At 44.3% G+C, this 20,722-nt stretch overlaps 1 long non-coding RNA gene across 3 annotated transcripts; it reads right to left on the reverse strand.

Annotated features, from left to right (window-relative positions):
* Positions 1 to 9,156: 9,156 nt before the first annotated feature.
* On the reverse strand, positions 9,157 to 13,408 carry LOC134433748 (uncharacterized). 3 transcript variants are annotated; one of them, XR_010031705.1, is made up of 7 exons: positions 13,129 to 13,408; positions 12,535 to 12,599; positions 11,852 to 11,915; positions 11,087 to 11,162; positions 10,706 to 10,965; positions 10,198 to 10,315; positions 9,157 to 9,603 (listed from the first exon to the last, which is right to left on the reverse strand). It is a non-coding gene; the product is annotated as an uncharacterized LOC134433748 (long non-coding RNA). The 3 variants fall into 3 exon arrangements; XR_010031704.1 differs by having other exon boundaries at positions 9,157 to 9,537; positions 10,656 to 10,965; XR_010031703.1 differs by having other exon boundaries at positions 10,656 to 10,965.
* Positions 13,409 to 20,722: the final 7,314 nt, after the last annotated feature.

A 20,722-nucleotide genomic window follows, 5' to 3' on the forward strand; every position in this document is an offset into this window, starting at 1 on the left:
CACTCAGCGGCGAGGGGCAGGGCGCTAGCTCGGGGGATGCGATCCCGCTCTGTGGCCACAGGGGGGCAGATTTACAGGGGTGTGCGATTTCCCCGCCCATTTCGCCGCCATCCTGAGAAGGTCAAAGAAAGTCCGCGACATTCACGACGTGCCCTTCCCAAGCTGGCGAGTGAAAGAGGACCCTCGGAAGAGATAGGCGATTAGGCAGATGCCTGTCAGCAACCCGCCTAAATACGGACGCCCGCAGCGCTGCTGACCACATAGTCCGTGTCTTAGACACTAAAAATGCCACATGAAAAGCCGTCGGGGCCGCCCTGGCGTCGGTGTTCCATGCAGGCAGACGATTAGACCGAGCCGGGTCCTCGACTTCCCAGCCCTTGTCGCCGCCATCTTGAGAAGGTCAAGAAAAACTCCGTGACATCCGCAACTCGCCACTCCCAACATGGCGGGCTCTCGGCTGCCTGGCGGCTGAGAGCTGCAGTACCGCGCTCTGCCCACAAAGCGGCAGCACTGCCGCCCGCCCCAGCCAGGGGCGCAGCGCGCCTCAGGGCTGCGGGCAGAGAAGGCGGCAAAAAATAACAGGGGCGACCCCCAACAAAAACTGCTCTGAAATAAATGCCAAAAACCTGCCTCTTACCCGACCAGAACCAAACAAGCCCCCTTGATTTAAAGCCATGTTTACATAATATAAATAAGAAAAATAGAAATATAAAATTTCACATGCATCTTTACAGTGGACATTGATGTAGCATGTAATTTATATAACATATTCTGTCTGTTCCTATTATTTATATTTACTTATATTTTCTGGTTTGATAAATATCTTTCTATATCGATTGTATATTTCTATGTTTGAAATTACATTTCTATCATGCTTTTATTGTTTAAAATAAAAATCCCATCCTAACTAAAGAAATAAAAAGCTCTATTCTTTTAAACTATATTGAACTGTTTTTATATTTATAGCTTGCATGACTAATATAATGCTTAAATATAAACATAAATGTGAATATAATAATATATAATATGTATCCTATTCACATAATATAAGAAAAAATAAGTTAAAAAAGAATTAATCTGTAAGTTGTAGCAGTAGATATGGTACATATTTTTAATTTTTATATTAACTTTTAGCTATTTATTGTCTATTTCTATACTTAGATTTCTAGCTTTATATTATTTGTATTCATAATTTTTATACTAAAACACTTGCTTTTGCCAAATAAAAAACAAAATCCCCCTTTATTTTAAACTACTTAAAAAAACATACAGTATATCAATATGGTGTAATATATAACAAACTATATAAATAAGATACGATACACATAAATAATCTATTTTATATCAATATCCTATAATACACTATAATAAGATATATGCAGTATTACGGATTGTGTTGATTTATGTTATTTTATATTTTATATAAAGAATTGTTAAATTATTTATCTGCATATATTTGAAACACATTTCTATATTTATACTTTGGTTGCGATTTTTTCTGGGTGTTTTCTGGGTCTTTTCTTGCCCTTGTTGGAATTTTCTTCTGGGTTTTTTTCTGGGTTTTTTCTTGCCCACCTTCAGGGTTTTTTCCTGTTTTTTTCTGGTTTTTTTTCTTGCCCATTTTCAGGTTTTTCTCTAGGTTTCTTCTTGCCCAGCATCGGGGTATTTTTCTGGGTTTTTTCTCACCCATCTTGGGGTTTTTTCCTGGGTTTTTTCTTGCCTATCTTCGTCTGTTTTTCTGGGTTTTAAGCCAACATAGGTACATACCATGTCAGAACATACAATGTAACCCAGCTGGGGATTTTTTATTCTAAATTTAACAATGAGTTGCAAAACCTGGAAAGCACAAGTCACACACACAAGCTTAAATCCAGTCAGCATGTGCTCACACATGCAGAGACGAGCAGACACAGACACAGTCACATGCTCTCACACACGCTCACACACTCTTTCCATTTACACGCTCACTGCATCCCTTACTCGAGACGCAGAAGAAAGTGCTGTAACACATCTTCTGGCTGCTGCTCCCTGACGTCAAATGGTAGATTCTGGGGAAATCAGCAGGCTCGGGGACCTGTGAGATGACAGGAAGGGTCAATGAGTGGCTATCTGACAGCCAGGACTTGTCCCCGCTCGGGACCGATAAATTTTGTACCCAAAATCCCATAGAACACAGATGACCAGTAAAATTTTGATAAATGTTCTACCTAACTGTGACTACGTGCCAGGGCAGGGCAGCTCCGATCATAAATGGCACAATGTAAGTACACACAATATATAAGCTGAGGAAAACAGTGCAAGTGTACACAGGGTGTAAGCATACACCATATAAGGCGACACACTTACATGCTGTGTAAGTACACACGTGTACAAGTCAAGATAGGTACATACAATACAAGCCAGGACTTGATATAACTCTCTGCAAGATGAATTCTTGAACCCTATACCCTTTGAGAAGATGGAACCTCCAGCACTACTGTAGTCATCTCAGGAGGTGCATCTGAAAAAAAAGTTAGGAAAGGAGGCAGACAGTTGAAGGATAACTTAAGAGCTCCAGAAATCATTTGTCCATCGACAAATCCCATCTAGAGCCCAAGTACACCCCACATTACAAATTCCAACTCCCCATGGTTTGTCCTACTGAAGCACGCCATGCAGCAGGGCAGAACAGCTCCGGCACAAACACCTGCAGACACCCGTGACACAGAACGTGACAAACAGGGGGACGTGAAACACGACACATCATGCTTGTGGTGGGGGCCTCGAGGGAAGAGGGCAAAAGGGACCCCAAAGACACACTAGGGAACACGGCACACCGGACAACACGACGCACACCGGAGCTGTTCTGCACTGCCCGCCTGAAAGCTGCCATCAAAAGTAGAGCCTCTCCCTTTAGCTGTCCTAAGAGGCCCTTGGACAAGATTGCCTTTCCCTCTGCTCATTTTTAAATCTGCCCCAAGAACTCCCAACCCACTATTCACTCATCTCCAGGCCATGGCCCCCGACTTATCTTTTGGATGATCGGTGACGTGGATCCACGTTGCACCTGAAATGAGTCTGCCTCCGAGGGCCTCATGAGTGCCGAGGAGCCTCTTGGTCAGCTACAATAAAGTAAACCGAAACCAAAGTGTGATCCAGAGTTACGCGGGCCAAATCCCTGCAAGTCAGCTACTTGCCCTTTCCTGAGTGTGCCTGGCTCCCTCAGGCTCCAGCTTCATCCTGATTCCAAGGCTGTGGCCTTCATTAGGGGTGGCACCTGGGTAAGAGAAAGGCAAAGTTAAATGGCATTGCTGTGAGTGCAGTGGATGACCTTGTGTGCTGTAACACACGGGAATGCCTCTGCTAGGCTTCTGAACAGCCTTGTGTGGGGGGGCCCTCAAATAAACAAATAAACACCCTTTCTCACCCTGCTGCCTGCAAACCCCCTCCCAAGAACTCCTAAATGGATACCTGATCACCCTCTCTCTCCCATGCACAACCCTCAACTCACCTGAAGCTTCAATCTCAAACATCATCCTTGACACTGGGCAGACCTCTCTTGCGACATGATCCATCTGCTGAAAAATTGTTGTTCTTGAGAGCTGAGCAATAAGAACCATTTCTCTCCACTGCTCACCTTGGCTGCTGGTATCCAGATTGACTTCCTAAAAAGAAAGACAAAGAACAGTGCTGTAACACAGTCACCATACACACTTCTGCTGCAGAGACAAATGGGGCCTCACCTGCTCGGGGCAATCCCCTCAACGGGATGGGGCCCTCTGGCACCGATTCAATCCATCTCAATCTGAAAAAAAAGGTAGGACAAGAGTCAAACTGTTGCAGGATAACTGAGGAGCTCCAGATATCCTGTGTCCATCTACAAATCCCACCTAGAGTCCAACTACACCCCACATTACACATTCCAAGTCCCCGGGCCCTCTCCTATCGCACCAGGCTGTGCGGCAGGGCAGAGCAGCTCCGGCACATACGTGTGCTGACACCCGTGAATCAGGACAGGCAGGACAGGACAGACAACAGGGACACAACAGGAACAGAAATCTCTTGGCAAGGAAAATGGCTGCAAGGACTGAGAGAATGCAAAAGGAGATGACTGAGTTCAAACTGACGGTCAGCTGATGAGGCTCAGAGAACCCTGGAGGAAGAAGATGCTAACTGAAGGATTTATTCCAAGAACAGCAAAGATCGATGCCTAGGAATCCTATGCTCAGAATCCTCTGCCTGCCCTCACATTCTTACAAGTCCTACTCCACCACAATGGATCCAGGTGGGGCACAGCTGTCCGTACAGCTCAGAACAAGACCTGACAAGACACCTGACTGGATGCTTCCAAAGAGAGAAGAGAGTCTGATGCCTGTCTGAGCTCCCCAGTCAAAAGTTCTGTGGCCTGGATGCCAGGCCAGGGAATGCAGTGATCACAGATGCTAACAAGGATGCCAAGGTTTATGACAGGCCCCCCTAAGGTAAAAGACATTGCATACACAAACAACACATAATGCACAACAGACACATGACACGAGACACACCGGGACTGCTCTGCCCTGCGCTCCTCAGCACTGGGATCAAAAGTGAGACGTGGCTTGTATGGGGCCTAAGGGGCCACTTCATGAACACCCCCCACCTCCAAATCGGACCCAAAAACCCCTGCCAGTAATTCCCAAACCAGCACCATGCCTTCATCCCCTCTGTGGGTCACAGCCCTCTACTTATCTCTCACACATCTGGGGATGCCAGTCTGTCTCAGGTGCATAGAAAGGCCACCTCGTCAGCTGGGAAGGTCCTGCTGGCACCGGGCTGGTGTCTCTCAAACAGCTAGATTAAAGAGAACCAAACATCAGTGCCTGACCTTGGCACCGCATCGGCCAAAACCCCACCACTCTGCTACTCACCGCGCTCCTAAGAAGGCCCGGCACCTCCTAACCCTGACCCTCTGCCACACCTGGAATGCAGCTACACCTGAAAGAAAGCTAGAACATATGTCAAACACCACCAGGGTAACTCACAAGCTGCAAACACCTTATGTCAATCTAGGAAGAGCAGCTAGAGCCCAAGTACAGCCCACGTCACAAATTCCAACTCCCCATGGTTTGTCCTACTGAAGCACGCCATGCAGCAGGGCAGAACAGCTCCGGCACAAATACCTGCAGACACCCGTGACACAGAACGTGACAAACAGGGGGACGTGAAACACGACACATCATGCTTGTGGTGGGGGCCTCGAGGGAAGAGGGCAAAAGGGACCCCAAAGACACACTAGGGAACACGGCACACCGGACAACACGACGCACACCGGAGCTGTTCTGCACTGCCCGCCTGAAAGCTGCCATCAAAAGTAGAGCCTCTCCCTTTAGCTGTCCTAAGAGGCCCTTGGACAAGATTGCCTTTCCCTCTGCTCATTTTTAAATCTGCCCCAAGAACTCCCAACCCACTATTCACTCATCTCCAGGCCATGGCCCCCGACTTATCTTTTGGATGATCGGTGACGTGGATCCACGTTGCACCTGAAATGAGTCTGCCTCCGAGGGCCTCATGAGTGCCGAGGAGCCTCTTGGTCAGCTACAATAAAGTAAACCGAAACCAAAGTGTGATCCAGAGTTACGCGGGCCAAATCCCTGCAAGTCAGCTACTTGCCCTTTCCTGAGTGTGCCTGGCTCCCTCAGGCTCCAGCTTCACCCTGATTCCAAGGCTGTGGCCTTCATTAGGGGTGGCACCTGGGTAAGAGAAAGGCAAAGTTAAATGGCATTGCTGTGAGTGCAGTGGATGACCTTGTGTGCTGTAACACACGGGAATGCCTCTGCTAGGCTTCTGAACAGCCTTGTGTGGGGGGGCCCTCAAATAAACAAATAAACACCCTTTCTCACCCTGCTGCCTGCAAACCTCCCTCCATCCACAATAACTCCTAACTGGACACGTGCTCACCCTCCCTCTCCCCATCACAATCCTCAACTCATCAGAAGCCTCAGTCTCAAACATCATCTTGGACACTGGGCAGATCCCTCTTAAGACATCATGAATCTGCTGAAAATTTGTTGTGCTTGACACAGCTTGGTATTTCAGGGAGTCTCACTCCTCAATTAAAAAAAAAAAAAAAACCAAAAAAAAAAAAAAAAAAAAAAAAAAAAAACAGAGCAAAACCAAAAATTACAAAGGCACCTTACCACCCCTAAACACAAAACCCAAAATCACAAACCTAAACATTCCCTGTGTTCTATGCTGTTTTCTTCACAGAATCTTCCAAGCCTCTGTGCTTTAGATGGCCAGCAACACCTGCTGAAAACAAGCTGAGACGAGATGAAAGAGCCTCTTCGCTGAAATGGGAGGAGAGCTCTTACCCCAACACATCCCAGACAGGGTATGAAGCCCCTCAGCCACGGCTGGGGTTAATAACCCCTGGTGGTGCCCGCCTCTCGTTCCCATGCCACCCAGGAAAAGGGAGGGAGCTAATCCCACCAAGCCCTCAGAGCAGCTGCAGCTGTTTAGCTCTGACTCAGATTCAAGGGGAGTAAAGGGCTTGTTAGAGAAGAAAGTTCTTCAGAAAAATAGCAGTACTTTCTTTTTTGCAACAACTACTTGGAGCAGAAGAACAGAAAACTGGCAAGATATAAAACTTTGTGGTAAGGTTACTTAGCTGGATAAATTGGGTAATTGAGTAATTTGCTGTTACCTTCTATAATTATTCTGTGTTTAACAAAAGCCATCTAATAAATTCACACCCAAAACTCCAGCAGCCCAGCTGGCCCTACCAAATCTCTATGTTTATGCATACAGTAAACAAAACCAAAATCCCAGTAATACCTATCAGAAGTCTATGAAAGAAACCTATTGAAATTAATCCTACCTCAAATACAAAACAACCCATCCAAAGTTAGCTTCACGCAAAAAACAATTTACACAGAGTTAATAACACCAAGAAATAAAACAACACACCATATACCACCAATGAATATAACAGTGAAGAAAAAAAAACCACTTTTTTTTTTTTTTGTTTTTTAAACTAACTTCTTTTATTAGCTAGAACAAAAGATTTTGCCAGGACTGTAACAACAACAACTTCTTCTTCTGAAATGTCCCTTCTTCTTCCCAAATTCCTTAAAACTTCTGAATTTACATCCAAGCAAAAAGCAAAATTCGTGCACTTGTGCATTCCATGCTCCTGTCAGATTCTCTGTTTCCCTCCACATCTTCTTACACTTTCAGTCTTCACGCTGTGCTGCCGTGATGAGTTTGACGGAAGAATTGGTAAACGTTAAGAGAGGATTTCCCTGCCTCCCTCCCCAAAGCTGGTTTCCTTAGTGCATTTCACTCAATCCCAAACCGGCAATGATGCACGCTCACCTCAAGGCTCACAGCTGCTCGGCTAAACTCGGCTATTGTCGGCTGCATTCGGCTGTACTCGCCTCTTCAGCGCGGCTCTGCTCTCTGCGCTTCGGCCGAACTCGGAGCCGCTCTCTGCGCTCGGCGCGGCTCGACTCGCTTCGGCAGAACTCGGAGCCGCTCAGCGCACTCGGCGCGGCTCGGCTCGCCTCGCTTCGGCGGAACTCGGAGCCGCTCTGTACGTTCGGCGCGGCTCGGCTCGCCTCGCTTCGGCCGAACTCGGAGCCGCTCAGTGCGCTCGACGCGACTCCGCTCGGCTCCCTGAGAGCGGGCAAGCGGCGGCGCCTCACGTTAAACTCGCCCGGCTCGGGGCTCTCCTGCTGCCGCGTCCCGCGGGCGGCCCGGCCATCGCACGGACACGATCGGGAGCGCGGCGTGCCGCAGGAGCTCATTAGGCTGTGACCGCGCTCGCGCTAATTAGCGCGCACGAGAGCAGCGGGCTCGGTTCGGCTGAGCTCGGCTCGGTTCAGGCAGCCTCGCAAGCCTGGCCTCGGTTCGCTCGAGGCCGTCAGGTTCGGCCGGTCTCGCCTTGGTTCGGCTGAGCTCGTTGCATTCGGCCGAAGGCGGCGTCGTTCGTTCGTGTTTTTATAAATATCTTTCTATATTGACTGTATATTTCTATATTTAGATTTATATTTCTATAATATTTCTTTTATTCAAAATAAAACCCCCATCTCTAGCCAAATAAATACAAAAAACCACCTTCTTTCAAACGATATTGAAATATTTTTATACTTAGTATAATTATACGCACATTTATAGTTAGTTTCTTTTGATGCAGTGTATTATTAATTACATATAATATACATAAAATTCTAGAAATGGATTTAAATTATTATTTATGTATCATATCTACTGCTACAACTAATTTTTTCTTGTTTTTAAACTTTTTATATATATATATATATCTGTATTTATTTATGATATATTCCTATACTTACATTTCTACCTTCATATTATTTGTATTTATAATTTTTATAATCAAAACCCTGCCTATTGACAAATAAAAAAAGCCTGCTTTATGTAACGATTTTAAAAAATATTTTCATATTTATAATTTTCATATTTATATTTATAATTTATTCTATATTACATGAGAACACATCTGCTCCTGCACCCCAGTGGGGCTCCCTCTCCTGGGGACCTTGGGGTGCCCCAACGGCATCAGAGCCCAGAGTCTTCACCCTCTTCTCCTCTATTTAGAAACTACACTACAACTCTTTTCTGGAAACAAAGATATTACCTAAATCCTCTCCCCATGTCCCAGACAGATAGATATTCAGTTATTAGTTGGCTGGGCAGCAGTTTCTTAAATAGAATGATAAACAAGACGTGAACATTTTAGCTACAAGCAAATAGGCAAATCTGAACAAGGTACTGATGGCCAGCCACAGAAGTTATTTTGAAGCAATTTTTTAAACAATAAAATACTGATACCACAAAAATAAAGCAAAAAGCTAACTACTGGCTAAAAAAAAATTAACTTTTGACAGCAACAACATTCCAACCACACAGGTTTTTTCCCGATGTCATACTTTATAACTACCTCTCTTGGGAATTCTCATCATGTATCCCAAAAGGAATAAATACCTTAGAGCGTCCTAAAGCAAAAAGTAGCACACATGAGCTCCTCACACTCCCGGGAGGCCGGCACAGCGTGCACTGAGTCAGCAATGAATTCTGCTCAGTGAAGGTCTGCAAACAAAGGTTCAACTGATGAATTTAACTGATTTTAAAGGGAGGTTTTCTAAGCACTGAAGCACAACAAAGAACAAGCAACAACAATTCTTAAAAAAATCTGCAAGTTTTATTTAGCATATATGTGACTGATTTCCACGCTGTGGCTTCTCACTTTGATTTGTCTGTAGGTTCAGGAAGATGACAATGCACACTCTGCCCTCCCTGAGCCCCCCACAGCAGCTGAGCGCTGCTCTGTGTGCTCAGATCATCAGGAACTGGATTGCACGTGCCCGGATGGACTGGAACTGCTCTGCTGCAGATTCAGGAGACGATGGCACAGAGGGGCTGGCCGAGGCGTCGTCCCAATTCCATTTCTGTGTGACGAGAAGCAGTTCGTTCCCAACAGCTGCAACAATCCCCAGCTCCCTTCCACGGTGAGTACCGATGGCACACAAATGGCAGCCCGAGGAAATCGTGTTCTGGGCTCTAAGTGGTTGGGACAGGGTCTGATTTGTTGTTTTGTACTTGTATGAAGATTAGTACAACAGGGCTCTGATGGATGACATGGCAACACAGAATTAAAAACTCCTGGATAGGATTACATCGACTTCTAGGAAAAGACAAAAGCTTAGGACCCTTCTGAAATCTACTTTTAATCCAAAGCACGGGGATTGTCAGCATGCTGCACCTTCCAGCTTTTCAAAGCAGCTTCCCTCTGAAGACCAGGAAACATTGATTTCTACAGAAACAACGGGCAACCCCCAGGCTAATCTCAGCACTACTGTTTAATAGGGGACCTGCCAGCGTGCCAGTCCAGCTTCAAGTGTGCTTTACTTCAGTCTAACGTCCCCACAAAATTCTTCTCACATCTTCCAACCCTGAAATCTTATCTTCCCCTAAAGCTTCTCTTCATTAGCAATTTCCAAGTAACATGGTATTTTTACAACATTCAAAAATGTCATGCTGGACTGTGCTAGAGAGTAATCTGCAAATATAAGCTTAGCAAAGTTTGAATTGACTTGTCCAGAGAAAAAAACTACAAGTGAACACCTACACCTGCCTACAAAGAGCTAACAAGCCCCTGGCAGCTGCCAGCATCAAAGCGCAGCGGATGTCTCTAATACAGGGTAAGGATAACAATATCACCTTCTGTTCTCTCCAGCTTCTTTTCCCTGCAGTCGTATTTTGCTTCTTATGATTTTTTTAGTCCCCGTATCTTCTTGGACAGCACCGAGCCCGACGACAAGGACACGAGAGTCTTTCCCTGCCGGGCGGAGAGAACCAGGAAAACAGTTAAAATAAGAACAGGGCAGTTTGAAATTCATACTTGCAACGAGAAGCAGCGCCTAACCAACAGAACAAAAGTAAACAAAGCATGACACCTCCCTGGGGACAGAAGACTCACAAACTCTCCAGGATTTACAATTCTAGCCACCAACCCCTTCAGGACAGCAGCCAAGTGTCCCCTGGGGTGGTGCTGCACCAAAGAACCATCTGAGAGGTTCCAAAGAGTGAAATGCACAATATTTTGCAAAGACAAAAAATCTTGCAAAATAACAAAAATACAATAGATGTAAACTACAGGGCAAGAGTACAAGTGTTACCTTTGGCAGCTGGAACCATCCAGGTGAGCACCTGATAACTGGATCCTCACCAGAGTTTGAACCCTTCAGGACACAGAAGGGTTTTCCCCAGGAATTTCACAGACTGAGTTTTGACAGAAGCACGCTCGCCGGATCCTCAGAAACGTCGCCCATTCTCCAGGCGTCTGGAGAGAACTGCAAATGGCTCTCATGTAGTTGGAGCTGGTTCTGTAAGGTCTCAGGGTGAATTTCACCAGATGCAACCAAATTGGGCAACTCCCAGTGGGACAGAAGGAACCCAAAGCTTGGGTAAGCAGAGCTGCAGCAAATACTGAGGAAACAAACATAACAGCGTAAAAGATAATAAACCATCCTTTTTTTTCCCTTGCTTTTGTTTTTTTTTTTTCTTATTCAGATCAGCATAGCAATTAAAGAGAAGGTGAAAAACTCACCATTACTGAACATTTCATCACCTGTAAGCTGAGCATCCTTAGCATAGGGGACTCCAAAGTTAAAATTCACTGATTCCTGGGAAATGAAACCAAATATCGTATGGTAAATAATCAAACAGCAGACATAAAAATTTGTTTCCTCTAAGGACTTTCAGGTACGTATGTATCTTTGCATTACACATTAGAACATACACTTTATACCATCACCTAATACATAATAATTTACCTTTAAATTTTGATAGTATAGCATGAATTTTTAACTTAAACTGGTGATCTATTATTATTCAGTTGGTGCCTAAAGTTATTTCTGCTGTCACGTTCAAAAAAACATGAATTTTTTTTACTGGAATGAGCAATTGATTTCAAAGTCATCACAAGCCCACCAAAACACAAAGCTGGGTTCACTGGATGGGTCTGTGAGCTAGAAGTAGTTAGGCTTGTACTTCCCTCTTGTTCTTCCAGAACCAATAAATGCTGTCAACAAAACCAGGATCTTTAGCCCACTGCTGTGAAAGATTCTACAAGGATGATGGTTTGATTTGTGTTTAGAAGTTTTGATTTGAAATGGCCAGTCCAATGGATAAAGACAGTTTAAGTAGTATTACATTACTATTGTTATTATTTCTATTATGATTTTTACTAGTACTACTACTATTATTATCACCTGCTACTGGAAGAAACAAACCAGTAGTACCTATACTTAATTACTTTTATTTCCAGAAAATAATAAAGAAAAAGAACCAAACCAAAAAAGTCACTTCCTACCTTTTATATCAAGGGATGAAAAATTTCTCTTGGGCTCTTCTCCAATTGATCAAGACTCATAGCACTGAAAGGCAAACAAAACAGTGCTTTATAGAAGGCCAGGTGCACGTTTCAAGGCTGAACCACCAACTGATTGCAGTGACAGCACTTACAACATGAATCGTTCCCAGAGCCTCTGTTCAATGGAATGTTCTGTGGAACTGCCATTTCTTTCCCAAAACACTAACTTCCAACACTTCCTAAACTTATCTTGTATTTTAAAACCACAGAAGTTAGTGAGACTCTGTGCGGAGGTCAGCTTTAAATTTATTTCCTTCTAAAGCACAGAGCTCTGTTCCATCACCCTTCCCTTCGGCTCTACACTGGATCATGGTGAGCATTTGAGGAGTGCTCAAGAACCAATTCGATTTCTCTCTTTTTCTAGTTCTCTCTACTCTTAAATAATGCAAGACAAGTCAAATGAAAAATGACAAGTTCAGCATCAAAGCCACACTTTTTCCCTTTGTCTGCTCAAGAACAGGCTCTAAATCCACTTCTTGCTGCCTTCAACGATTCAGACTTGCAAAACCATTTTGACATGTTTTACAGCTTTATCATAACCCACAGAACGCAAGCTCTGTATTACAGGAAAAGGTAATTCACAGGCCAATATCTAAAGAGACCACTTACTTGTAAATACATACCTTGATAGAGATCGCACTGAGAACGTTTCTGTGGGACTCTAAGGGAGACATATTTTCTGAGTATCCTGTAAACAAGAAAAGCTACGATATATTACAAGACATCCCCACTTTTTCTACATATTCAAATAGGATTTTTAATAAAAACAATTCAGTTAAAAAAGAAGGAAGAAAATCAAGGTAATTTTACTCAGCTATATTTACTCCTGATTTAGAGGGAAAAAAAAGTCACGGGTGCTGCAAAGAAAAAAAAAGTGAACCATAAACGCTTACAGTAGAATTTTAAAACAAGTGCTTGCATAAAAGAATCTTACGGAACGTGAAGTAGAACAAAAAGTGAAACCACTATCAGACCTGCCTATTTTCTCACCATTGTACAAGAAAATCCTAAAAGCATTATAAAGTCGCTGCCTAAAACCGGTCATGGGATGTAACCAAGAACAATTGAGGCATTTGCTAATCTAGACAGAAACCTTTTCTGGATGCAAGTGTCAGATCACAAGTTTTGTCTTTCAGAAGCTCGACAATGCTGGAAAGCATTTTCCCTGGGGCTCGGGAGGGCAGGGGCGGAAGGGGGGGTGACTTTGCAGCTCGCACCTGTGCCATCCGAAGCATACAGCCCGCCCGCTCCCTGCGCTGGGCATTCTCCCGGCCATCTCTGGCTTTACCGCTCAGCGCCGCTCCATCCGCTGTCACGGCACAAAGAGCCACGAGCACTAACGCAGGCAGCAACCCCGTCATGCCGGCGATACCGCAGCGCTCCCTGCTCGCAGCGCCCAACACGCGGCGGAGCCGCCTCCGCCCGCAGCACCGGCAGCAGCCCGAGGGAGACGGCTGCAGCTCGGGGGCTCCTCCGGCGCCTCCGCCAGCCCGAGGGCGGCCGCCCCACCGGGACCGCGGCAGCGCCCGGCGCCGCTCGCCCGGGGCGGCTCCTGCAGCTCCCGGCCCGCGGCAGCAAAGCACCGCCTCGCCCTCCGCCATCGGCGGGCGGCAGCGCCCCCGCCCCCGGCACCGCTGAGTGCGGCCGAGGAACCGGGCGGACGCTCCTTCCGCGCTGCTCAGCTCCGGGCGGGCGGCCAGACGGAGGCTGCGCCCCTCCAGCGTCGCTGTCCCGCGCGGGAGAGGCGCCGGCAGCTGCGCGCGCACAGCCCCGCGCGGCCGCCTGGCACGCCAGCCACTCATGTGCCGCGTCAGCCGTTGCGTCACACGCCGCGCCAGCAGCATGGCCTGCCGGGAGTTGTAGTCTCGGGCTGACAGCCACCGCTCCGTCCCCCGCCACCGGGAGCTGCAGTCCCTCCTGGGCATCAAACAGGTCCTTCGCCCCAGGGCTGGGAAGGACCTGAGGCAGCACCGCTCCTCTCCAATGCCCTCTCTTTTTCCCTCCAACTCTTTTTACTTTTTTCACTCTGTTTTTCACCACTTCCCTTCCCCTTCCCTTCCCCTTTCCTTTCCTTCCCCTTTCCTTTCCTTTCCTTTCCTTTCCTTTCCTTTCCTTTCCTTTCCTTTCCTTTCCTTTCCTTTCCTTTCCTTTCCTTTCCTTTCCTTTCCTTTCCTTTCCTTTCCTTTCCTTTCCTTTCCCTTCCCTTTCCCTTCCCTTTCCCTTCCCTTTCCCTTCCCTTTCCCTTCCCCTTTCTTGTATTTCTAATCTTGGTTTACCTTTCCACCTTTAGAATAAAAAAGCAGCAGTAGAAACTTTCAGGCTACCCGAGAGTAAAAAAAAAAAAAATCCAAAACGAAAATGATTTAAAGAAAACTATTTATTCCCTGGGAGCCTGAAATTTTCTACTGCTGCACGTGACATAGAGCTTTTATTCCTTCTTACAGATAGTTGATATTTTATATATATTTATCGTTTATATTGATGCATTATATTAATAACTATATATAATATGCACCTTATTCAAAAAATATACGGGAAATATTTTTTAAATTATTTACCATATCTACTGCTACAACTTATTTTTCCTTATATTTCTAATTTTTATATAAATCTTTAATGTGTTTATGATATATTTCTATACTTATATTTCTACCTTTATATTATTTGTATTTGTAATTTTTACACGAAAACCCCTGCTTTGGCAAAGAAAAAACAAAACCATCCATTATTTTAAACTACCTAAATATTTCTTTATATTAATATTTATCATAATATACAACAAATGATAGATATAGATAGATAGATATATCACATCCGTATTTATATCTATTTTATATCCATTTCCGATAATATTTTTCATAAAATAAAATATATTTTCATAAAATATAATATGCAGTATTACTTGTATTATATATTGTATCAATTTATGTTATTTTACATTTACAATTTAATATTAATTTTTTATATATCTGCATATAGTTGCAATACATTTATATATTTGTATTTTTGTTTGGGTTGTATTTACATTTATATTCTCTATTCATATATCTATAAACATACACAATACTCTATTAAAATTAGAATAACTTATTGTAACATATAATGACTTATGTTACATGTTAAATTTTAAAAATTGACCGAATATATAAAAATAAAATTGGCTCATTCCCATTGCTACACATCTATTTCTTTTGTTTCAATATAGTTAGAGTCATAATTGCATATTTAAAATCCAATTCCTAAATGAAACGACAAAACAAACAGCGTCAAATTCCCACCAATGTCTTCCAAAAACATCAAGATACCTCCAACAGCCAAACAAGTGTCAGCAAAAAAACAAAGAACACTCTTTTCAATAACAATTCTCATCACGACAGAAAAATGGAACCAAAATAAAAGAAAATCCTATAGAAACACACACAGCAAATTACAAAAAGTACTAAAAAAAAGTCAAACCAATCTACTAAACTCAAGCCAGTGCCACTCACCCTGAATGACGTTACTAAAAAAAAAAACCCAACAAAATTCTACCTCTACACTAACTCAAGGAATAAACAATCCTCTGTAAAAATAACTTTAAAACCTGAACTAATTAACAAAATGGAAAAACATCTCAACCACTAAAAACTAAGAAATTAACTACCCAAATAAATAAATACTTTAAAAACCCACCATATAAATACCCATGTTCCCAAAGAAAACCCTGATAAACAATACTCAAATACATTAAAAGATAACAACAACAACAACAAGAAAATAAAGAAACCAACAACAGGAATAATACCAAAAACCAGATAAACTTAAATCTGCAACCAAAAAATTATTCCCAACTGAATAAACCCATAGTGCCTCAAGCTATCAAAATAAAAATACCACCTAGAAACAAACACAAAGACTAAAGACAAACGTAACCATAAACAATGTCCCCCAAATTACCCGTAGCCATAAAACATACACTACAATCAAATAAACCAAACAAATAAAAGCCCTGGAAGACGATAAACACACATGCAATTATAAAGATTAAAAACCCGCTGCTATGAACGACAGGACGCTACCTCAAGCCCCCCAAAACAAACACTACACACTCACGCTAATAAAAGCCACCGCAACAGAATTAAAATGCGAACCGCTGCTTCACGCTACGACCCGTAAAAACCACTGCGCTCCCTTCTAAACATAATACCCGGGAAAAAAAAAAAAAAAATCCGACTACAAAACCCAATCCAAAACAAACCATTATCATCCCTACCGGCACCGAGAACCGTGCCCCTCAGGAAGAACACCGTATCCCTTAGCGGACACCCGCTGCAAACCAAACCCAGCGATGCCACCCAGCCTCCAAAGCGCCTCCGAGCCACGGCACCGCCGAACCTGGTGCGGCCGAACCCCGCGCTCGCTGCCGGCCCCGGACGGAGCGCGGCTCCCGGCAGGAAAGCGGCTCCTGCGGCGGCTGCTCCGGCACGCGGGGCCGGCGCCGCCCCGGGGAGCCCCGCCCGCTGCCCCTGCCCGGCGGGGCCGGCACCGGGCCCGGGGCTACCGGCGGCGCCCGAGCCCCGCGCCCGGAGCGGACGGAGCGGCCGGCACCGCCCGGGCCGGCGCAGCAGCGCCCGCGCCGCCTCTGCCGCCCTTGGCCGGCCCGGCCCGGCTCCCCTCGGCTCCGCGCGGCTCGCACCGGCGCGGCTCCGCCACTGCCGCCCTTGGCCGGCCCGGCCGCGCCGAATCCCCCGTGCGCCCCGGCAGCTGCCCGGGCCGTGCCAGCAGCGCTCCCGAGCCGGAACGTTCCGGGCCGGGCCGCGGGCACGAGAAGCGCCCTCCAATGCAGCGGCACAGCCCCATTGCAGCCCTGCAAACGCTGCCGGAGCTGCGGCTTCCCGCAAGCCAACCCCGAAACCGCAGACGGGGCGCACCTCACTTCAACAAGGGCAAAGAAATGCGTTCTCCCCTAAAATTTCACCCCCTAGGAGAGCAGAAAAGAAGGGGCGCTCCCCAAATGAAAGCCTTCGACTGATGGGAAAGGGCGATTTCAACCTCCATTCAAACCCTTCAAAAGGAGGGACACAAGGGCTGCCCCCTCCATTTAAACCCGAGGGTGATGAAAATGGGGTGGGCTGCCTTCAAATCAAACCCATAATGCCACAAGAATACTTTTCCCATTCCCCTTAGAATAGAACGCAAGGATTCCCTGTCACCCCCGGGATACCCCTAACAGCCTGGAAAAGGCAGCTTTTCCTGCAATCAACACCCTTAAATCCACAAGTCAAGAGGGATCCCCTCAGGTCAAACGCAGACAATAAAAGAAGAGGAGCTGCTTCCTTCTCCTTAATTCCTTTTGTCTTCATAAGCTCCATTTTTGTTCCTGGGGAACCGGGGAGGGACTAGCAAGATGAAATTGCAAAGGGGAAGGAGAAAATTCCCCGCTCCAAACCCACACGGGCTCACCTGTTCGGCTGCTGCTCCCCGGCACAAAGATTTGTCCCTCGGCACCTCCTTTAAGCGATGCTCCACGTACCCAAGCGCGGATCCAGGTGTCCCCCCGACCCTGTGGGAAGCTCTCGCAGTCCTTCCATGAGACAGCGCCGGGAGCGGCCCATAAACCCCTCCACTCAGCAGTTCCATGCAAAAGGGAGCTGAGGCAAAGCCTCCCCCTAAAACAGCCTCGTCCTGGCCCCTCATCATCCTCACACTCACACCTGGTGCTGATCTGAGCCCCCATCATCCTCACACTCACACCTGGGCTGCTCCGAGCCCCCATCATCCTAACAGCTCACACCTGGGCTGCTCCGAGCCCCCATCATCCTCACACACACCTGGTGCTGATCTGAGGCCCCATCATATATTTTTCATATTTATAGTCGCATGTATATTTAGAATTTATATTACTGTATAATAAAAATTATATTATATATTGCATCTCTTCATGTTAGTTACATAGATTTCTATTTCTATTCATAGTTTGGTATTATATTTTTGTATCTCTATATATTTATTATATATTTCTGTGTGTCAATTTACATTTCTATAGTACTTATATTATTTAAAATAAAACCCTGCCTCTAATGAAATAAAAAGCAAAGACACCCCTTTATTTAAAACACATTTAAAAGTTTAAAAATAATTTTGTTTGTCATAATTCTATTCACATCTATATTTGTAATTTTCATTTGTTATATTTATAGATATTATATATATTGGAGAGAATACCTTTTTATATAATAATAGATATTTTCTTTTGACACAATAGATTTCTTTTACTTATATTTATATGTATTAAATATTTATTGATATCGACATATATATATGGTATATTTGGATTTCTAGTTTTATATTTTTTATGAAATCTCCAGCCCATACCCCAACAAAAGCCAAACAATCCCCAATTTATTTAAACTATATTTAAACATAAATCCTGTCACGGCTGCATTGCACAGCAGTGCCCCAAACTAATCTGACACTTGCTCATCTCCTGGACCTGAAACTGAACCCGCTCACCTTGATCGCACCTGGCAGAACCATTTTCGTACCTTTTTCTGGCATATCTTGTTTTTGGTTTTTTTTGTCTTGAGTTTTTGTGGCCTTTATTGCCACTCTTTCTTGCCTTGTTTCTTGGGGCTTTTACTCCCTTTTTCCTTGATTTTTTTCTGGCATTTCTTGGGGTTTTTTCTTCATTTCTTCTTGCCCATCTTGTTGGGGTTTTTTTTGGTTTTTCCTTGCCCCCCTTTGGGTTTTTTTTTTCAGGTGTTTTTTGTTTTTTGTTGTTTTTTTTTTTTTCCCTGGGTTTTTCTTGGCCTTTTTTTTTTTCTTTTCTGGATTTTTTCTTCCCCATCTTGGTTTTTTGTTCTGATTTTATTTCTTGCCCACTTTGGGGTTTTTCTCTGGTCTGTTTTCAGGGATTTTTCTTGCCCATCTTGGGTTCTTTTGTGGGTTTTTTTTTTTTTTCTCTGCCTTTCTTACGGTTTTTTCTGTTTCTTTTTATTTTTTTTTTTCCTGGGATTTTTCTCCCCCATCTTGGGGGTTTATTCTGGACTTTTTCATGCCCATCTTGGGGTTTTCTTCTGCGTTTTTTTCTTGCCCATCTTGTTCTTGTTTTTGGTTTTTTTTTGTTTTTTTTTTGTTTTTGTTTTCTTTATTTTGTTTTTTTCCTGTTTTTTTTTTTTTTCTGTGGTATTTCTGGGATTTTTCTTGCCCATCTTGGATTTTTCGGGGAGGGGAGGTTTCTCACCCATCTCGAGTTTTTTTTTTATGTGGGTTTGTTTTTTGTTGTTTTTTTTTTTTTTTTTCTTTTTCGTTTTCTTTTTTGTTTTGTTTTTTTTTCCCCTAGGTTTCTCCTTGCCCTCCTCGTTTTTGGGTTTTTTGTCTGTCTTCCTTCCTCCCTTCCTGTCCTTCCTTCTTTCTTCCTTTCATTTCATTTCCTTTCCTTATTTTCTTTTATTCTTTTTCTTTCTTTCTTTCCCTGCATTTCTAATCTTGGTTTTCCTTTCTAGCTTTAGAATAAAAGAGCAGCAGTAGTAACTTTCAAGCTACCTGGGATTAAAAAAACTCCAAAACGAAAATGATTTAAAGAAAACGAGTTATTCCCTGGGAGCCTGAAATTTTCTACTGCTGACCCTGATATAGAGCTTTTATTCCTTCTTATAGATAGTTGATATTTTATACTTTATACAGCGCCCCCTGCCGTGTGCATGGGCGCACTGCAGGCACAGCGCTCCCTGCCGTCTGCACAGGCGCACTGCAGGCACAGCGCTGCGGCGTCGCCTTTTACGACAGTCGCGCTTTACGGCAGTCTTTACGGCAGTCGCGCTTTATGGCACCTTTTGCGACAGTCGCGCTTTACGGCACCTTTTGCGACAGTCGCGCTTCACAGCAGTCTTTGCAACAGCTTTGCTTTACGGCACCCTTTACGACAGTCGCGCTTTACGGCAGTCTTTACGACAGTCGCGCTTTACGGCACCTTTTACGACAGTCGCGCTTTACGGCACTCTTTACGACAGTTGCGCTTTACGGCACCTTTTACGACAGTCGCGCTTTACGGCACCTTTTACGACAGTCGCGCTTTACGGCACCTTTTACGACAGTTTTTTCTTGCCCATCTTGGCGTTTTTTCTGTTTTTTTTTTCTTGCCAGTCTTGGGGGGTTATTTCCAGATTGCTTCTTGCCCATCTTGGGGGATTTTTTCTGAGTTTTTTCCTGGATTGCTCTTGCCCATCCTTGGGTTTTTTTCCAGTTTTTTTTTCTGTTTTTTTTTTTTTTTTTTTCTTGGTTTTTTAAGGTTTTTCTCTGGGCTATCTTGTTTTTTTTTCCTGGGAGTTTTCTCGCCCATCTTGGGGTTTTTTCCTTGGTTTTCTGTGGGTGTTTTCTGGGTTTTTTCTTGCCCATCTTGGGGTTTTTTTTCTTGTTTTTTTCCCTGTTTTTTTTTTTCCTGGTTTTCCCGGGGTTTTTTCTGGTCCATTCAGCATTTTTTTCCTGGGATTCTTCTTGCCGATCTTGGTGTTTTTTCTGGTTTTTCCTTGCCCCCTTGAGTTTTTTTTTTTCAGTTTTTTTGTTTTTTTTTTTCCTGGGTTTTTCTTTTCTGGATTTTTTCTTCCCCATCTTGGTTTTTTGTTGTGATTTTTTTTCTTACCCATCTTGGGATTTTTCTCTGGTCTGTTTTCAGGGATTTTTCTTGCCCCTCTTGGTTTTTTTCTGTGTTTTTTTTTTTCCTCTGCCTTTCTTACATATTTTTCTGGTTTTTTTTGTTTTTTTTTTTTCTGGGCTTTTTCATGCCCATCTTGAGGTTTTCTTCTGTGTTTTTTTCTTGCCCTTGATGTTGTT

Source organism: Melospiza melodia, unplaced genomic scaffold (genome assembly GCF_035770615.1).
Source record: "Melospiza melodia melodia isolate bMelMel2 unplaced genomic scaffold, bMelMel2.pri scaffold_243, whole genome shotgun sequence".
NCBI lineage: Eukaryota > Metazoa > Chordata > Aves > Passeriformes > Passerellidae > Melospiza > Melospiza melodia.